The sequence below is a fragment of the Saimiri boliviensis genome, chromosome 2 (assembly GCF_048565385.1).
Source record: "Saimiri boliviensis isolate mSaiBol1 chromosome 2, mSaiBol1.pri, whole genome shotgun sequence".
Lineage (NCBI taxonomy): Eukaryota > Metazoa > Chordata > Mammalia > Primates > Cebidae > Saimiri > Saimiri boliviensis.
The window spans coordinates 133,177,678-133,183,953 of NC_133450.1; positions in this window are offsets into that span (position 1 = coordinate 133,177,678).

Consider the following 6,276-nt stretch of genomic DNA (forward strand, 5'->3'; position numbering starts at 1 on the left):
TTATCAGATTAAATAAACACTTTGAGGAAACTTAGAAAAGACAGCAGAGGTTAATTCTTGATGAGGTGTGACCAGCTCACCACAAGATCCTGGGAAAACTTGAACACAGAGGCCTACACATATATCAAGCCATACAGCCCTTTGGACACATTTATGTAGACTTTCTTCATTTTCCATCCTTGAGGGGATGTGAATGTATTTTATTTATCAACTGTTTGTGTTCTCCATGTCTTGAAATAATTTGTTGACAAAAGGCTACAGCTCTTTTAGTTGATTAAAAGCATCTGCATTTTGTGTTTTTTGTCTGTTACCAATCAGGTTTTATATGAACTGAGTGAAGCACATCCAGGAAAGGAACTATTATAAAAAGATTCTGTGAGGCATGGCTGATATTAAGTCCCACATTGTTATAACCTCCCACAATCTTCCATGTAAGTTTAGCAGAATGGTTTTCATACATTAAAGTTATCACAATGTTAAGGATGTATCTGTTATTGCCCTTTTCTCTCCAAGAAACTGATCTTTGACAAGTTGCCCAGAACTCACAACAGAGAAAGGACAGTCCTTCAGCAAGTGGTGTGAAATCTGCACATTTGTATGCAGAAGAAGAAAGATGGACCTCACCTCACACAACACACAGAAATCAGCTAAAAATAGATTCGAGACATAAACATAGGCCTGAAAATGTGGTTCAAAGGTATCCAAGTATGATTTTGAACAAAGTATAAATTAGTACACTCATTATGAAAAACAACATGAAGATTACTCAGTGACTCAAACATAGAGTATACCCCTTTCTGAGAATACATCTAGAGATAATACAGTGAGTGTGACAAATACATGTTCATTGTGAGATTATGAATAACAGCCTAGATTTGGAAAATAAGTCAATGTCCATCTATGAATAAACAGATAAAATGTGGCTTATACCTACAAAAAGTTGAATATTATTCAGCCTTTAAAAACAAGGAAATTCTTACATTGGAACACATGGAGAACACTATGCTAAGTGGAATAAGCCAGACTCCAAAAGACAAATGTTGCATGACCTCATTTATATGTAGAATCTAAAATAGTCAAGCTCTTGGAAGCAGAGTGGAATAGTAGTTCCCAGGGGCTGGAAGGAGGAAGAAAATTGGGTGATGTTGGTCAAAGGATAATATGCAGGTTGATATGGTTTGGCTCTGTGTTCTGACTCAAATTTCACGCCAAATTGAAATCCCTACATGTTGAAGGTAAGTCCTAATATAAAGTGATTGGGTCATGGGGTGGCCTTCCTCTTTGCTGCTCTCATGATAAAGTTCTCAAAAGATCTGTTGGTTTAAAGGTGTGGTCCCTCCCGGCTCACTTACTCTCTCTCTCTCCTGCCACCATGTGAAGAAGGTTCTTGCTTCCCCTTCCCCTTCCATCATGATTGTGTGTCCTGATGCCTCCCAGTAACGCTTCCAGTTTAGCCTGCGGAACCGGGAGTCACTAAACCTCTTTTCTTCATAAATTACTCAGTCGCAGGTAGCTCTTAATAGCAGTCTGAAAATGGACTAATTTTCCAAAAATTTGAACTAGGAGTGAGGTAATGCTATTAACATACCCGAAAATGTGGAAGTGACTTTGTAATTGGGTAAAGGGCAGAGGTTGGAAAAGCATGGAGGGATCACAGGAAGACAGAAATATGTGGAAAAGTTTGAAACTTCCTAGAGGCGTGTTGAATGGTTTTGACCAAAATGTTGATGGCGATATGGACAATAAAGTCCAGGCCGAGGTGGCCTCACATAGAGATGAAGAACTTACTATGAAATGGAGTAACGATCACACTTACTACGCTTTAGCAAAAAGACTAGTGGCATTTTTCCCCTGCCTTAGTGATCTGTGACATGTCGAACTAGAGAGATATGATGTAAGGTACCTGGCAGAAGAAATTTCTAAGCACCAAAGCATTCAAGATTTGACCTGGCTATTTCTGCAAATGTAAGTCGTGTGCATTCACAAAGTGGTGGTAGAAAATTGGAACTCACATTTAAAAGGAAAGCAGGGCATAAAAGTTTGATAAAAAATTGCAGCCTGGCCACGTAGTAGACAAGAAAAACTCATTTTCTGGGTAGAAATCCAAGCTCGCTGCAGAAATTTGCATAAGTAATGAGGAGCCCAATGGGAAAAAAAGGTCTCCAGCGCATTTCAGAGATCTTTGTGGCAGCCCTTTCCATCGCAGATCCTGAAGCCCAGAAGAGAAAAATGGTTTCATGGCCCAGGCCCAGAGCGCCACTGTCCCGTGCAGCCTCAGGACATGGCACCTTGCGTCCTTGACTCTCCTGTTACAGCCATGGCCAAAAGCGGTCAGGGTAAAACTATGGCCAGTGCTTCCGAGGCTGCAAGCCCTAAGCTTTGGTTGCCTCCATGTGGTGTTGAGCCTGCTGGTGCACATAAGGCAAGAGTTGAGGTTTAGGAATCTCTTCCTAGATATCAGATGATGTATGAAAGTGCCTGGATATTCAGGCAGAAGTCTGATGCAGGGGCTGAGCCCTAATGAAGTGACTCTACTGGGCCAGCATAGAAGGACAACATGGTGTTGGATCTATCACAGAGTTCCCACTGGAGCATTGGCTGGTGGATCTGTGTGAAGAGGGCCACAATCCTTCAGACCCCGAAATGGTTGCTCCACCAATGGCTTGCACGGTGTGCCTGGAAAAACATAGGAACGCAATGCCAGCCTATGAAAGCAGCCATGGGGATTGAACCCTGCACAGCCATAAGGGTAGAGTCTCCCAGGCCTTGGGAGACCACCTCTTGTGTCAATGTGTCCTGTATGTGAGACATGGAGCCTTACAATTTAATGACTGCCCTGCTGGGGTCTGGAGTTGCATGGGGCCCGTATCCCTTTTGTTATGGCCAATACCTCCCCTATGGACATTACATGTTTTTGACTTTACATATTTATAGGCAGAAGAAACTTACCTTGTCTCAGAGGAGACTTTAGATTGTGGATTTTTGTGTTAATGCTGAAATGAGTTAAGAATGGGTGACTGCTGAGAAGAGATAATTATACTTTACCGTGTGAGAAGGACATGAGATTTGTGATGGCCAGGGGTGGAATGATATGGTTTGACTCTGTATTTCCATCCAAATCTTACGTCAAATTTTAATCCCCATGTGTTGTAGGAAAGGTCTGATGGGGACTGACTGGATCATGGGGCAACCCTCCCCTTTGATGTTCTTGGGATATAGTTCTTGGAAGAACTCATGGTTTAAAAGTGTGGTATACCTTCTCTTGCTCGTTCTCTCTGTCTCTCCTGCCAGCATGTGAAGAAGGTCCTTGCTTCCCCTTCACTTTCCACAATTATTCTAAGTTTCCTGATGCCTCCCAGTAATGCTTCCTGTTGAGGCTGCAGAACTGTGAGTCAACTAACCCATTTTTATTCATAAATTTCCTAGTCTCAGGTAGTTCTTTATAGTAGTTTGAGAACGGACTGATACACAGGTTGAAGAAGTTCTGGAGATGAAATTCACACTGATGTGACGATGCTAATGAATATTATATTACAAATTTATCTTTTGCCACAAGAGTAGATCTTAGGTGTTCCTATGACACACACACAATAAATTAAAGTCATAAAGTGATAACTCTCTGAGATGATAAGCATACCAATTACCTTGATCATGATGAGCATTTTCCCAAATACATCAATACATCAAATGTTGTACATTAAATGCATAAAATGCTGTTACTTAGTTATAGCTCCATAAAGCTAAAAAGGTGATGCATACTTATATTTATACATATTTTATCAATAAAACTGTGAAAATATAAGCAGAAGAACGTGTACAAGGATATTTATAACAGATTGGTTTAAGATATTTATAATGGAAAAATTTAAATTCCATCAACAGAAAAATAGATATACTTATTGTCACTTATTAACTGAATGAACTGATTTATTTACTTAGCAAACTGTCATGTATTAATATAATGGACTGTTTCAGATATGAAATACCTATATGTGTATGAGTACATACATATGTACGGATATGATGACAAGAACTTGATAGATGCAATTACATGAATGAAGCTCACAAATAGCAAAACGAGTCCCTTACAAAAAAATGATCTATGATATTTGATTCCATTTTTATGAAGTTGGAAACAAGAAAAATGGACATAGAGTGACAGAAATCAGAAACTTTATTTGCATTTCTCTGATGATTAGTGATGCTAAACATTTTTAAAAGATATTTACTGGCCACTTGTGTGTTTTCTTTTGAGAAGTGTCTGTTTGTGTCACTTGCCCATGTATTACTCCATTTTCAAACTCCTCATAAAAACATACCTGAAACTGAGAAGAAAAAGAGTTTTAACTGGACTCACAGTTCCACATGGCTGGGGAGGCCTCAGAATCATGATGGGAGGTGAAAGGCACTCCTTACCCGACAGTGGCAAGAGAAAATGAGGAAGCAAAAGCGGGAACCATTGATAAATCCAGGAGATCTTGTGAGACTTACTCACTATCACAAGAATAGCACAGGAAAGACAGGCCCCAGTGATTCAATCGCCTCCCTCCGGGTTCCTCCTACAACACTTGGGAATTCTGGGAGATGAAATTCAAGCTTCAATTTCGGTGGGGACACAGATAAATTAGCCAATATTTAATGAGGTTATTTGTTTTTTACTTCTTAATTTGCTAAATTTCCAATAGATTCTGGATGTGATGTTAGGACTTTGGTGGATGCGATGTTTGTGAAGATCTTCTCACGGTCTGTAGGTTGATTGCTCTGCTGATAGTTTTGTTTGTTTGTTTGTTTTGCTCAGCAGAAACTCCTTAGTTAATTAGGTCCCACTTGTCTATTTTGTTTTTTGTTGCAATTGCTTTTGCATACTAAGCCAAAAATTATTTGTCAAAACTAGTGCTGGGAAGAGTATTTCTAGGTTGTCTGCAAGGATTTTTACAGTTTGAAGTCTAACGTTTAAATCATTCATCAATTCTGAGGTAATTTTATACATGTTGAAAGTAGACGTCCAGCTTAAATCTTCGTCATACAGCTAGCCCGTTGTGCCAGCAGTATTTATTGAACAGGGATTCAGTCCTTTCCTCATTGCTTGTTTCTGTCAGCCTTATCAAAGATGACATGATGGCAGGTGTGCAGCTTCACCCCGCTCAGAATAGTTATCACTAAAATGTCAGAAAACAACAGATGCTGGTAGGGCTGTGGAGAAAAGAGAACATTTATACACTGTTGATAGGAACAGAAATTAGTCCTGCCACTCTGGAAAGCAGACTGGAGATTTCTCAAAGAGCTTAAGACAGAGATATCATTTTACACAGCGATTTCACTACTGGGTATACACTAAAAAGTAAGTAAATAATTCCTTAATTTGTGCACACATTTGTCAGAAACCATCAAGCTATCCATTGAAACTCTATGCATTTTATCTTAATTTTATCTCCTAAAAATAGAAAATGGATTGTATAGTAATATTTTATACTGAAATTAAAATATTGACAAAATGTGTATGAAAATTCAAATACAAAATGTAAATGTGATTACTACAACAATTATTAAAATACATTCAGCTATACTAGAATAAAGTCCCAGAAATAAGAAAGATAAAGGTGACATATTAAAATGAAAAATTAATAAACAAAAATTTCACAGATAATTTAAACATGGCTAAAAATATGTGCAATATTTTATATTCTTAGTTATACATACTTAGTAAACTATTTGTATAATATTTTAACCTGTTTTATCAGAGTAATTTACTAATATTTTGTATAAAATTATAAGTGGGGACCACAGGAAAATAATATTTGCAAGTATATGTATTAATTATTAATATAGTCTTAATGTTGGCCCAGCTATTACACCTGAAATTTGTAATTATATCATGGGTTTGTCTGGAAAAATTAATTTTAAAGGATGACTTAGGGGAATAATCTCCAATATGGAGATATTAGTATCTCATGTATAAAGCAATGGAAAATACAAACTACATGTAAAATCCTGATAAGCAACTGTGTCTCATGGAAAGGAGTTTATCTTATTTGACTGTAATACACTTACTGTTAAAATGATCTGCTTCATGATGTTTTGGAAAATTAAAGCAAAGTGTGGTGAATTGAAGTGTGATGTTGCCTGTTTGGTACAACAGTGGGGTGAGGATAATGAAGAGTCCTGTGATCCCGAGGAGATGGCCTGATCCAAGCAGAGGGGGGCTCCAGGTCCTGTGGACTCACCTGGGGCGCCTGCTTCTGCCTGGCTGCAGTCACTCCCAGAAGTTTCCAGGAG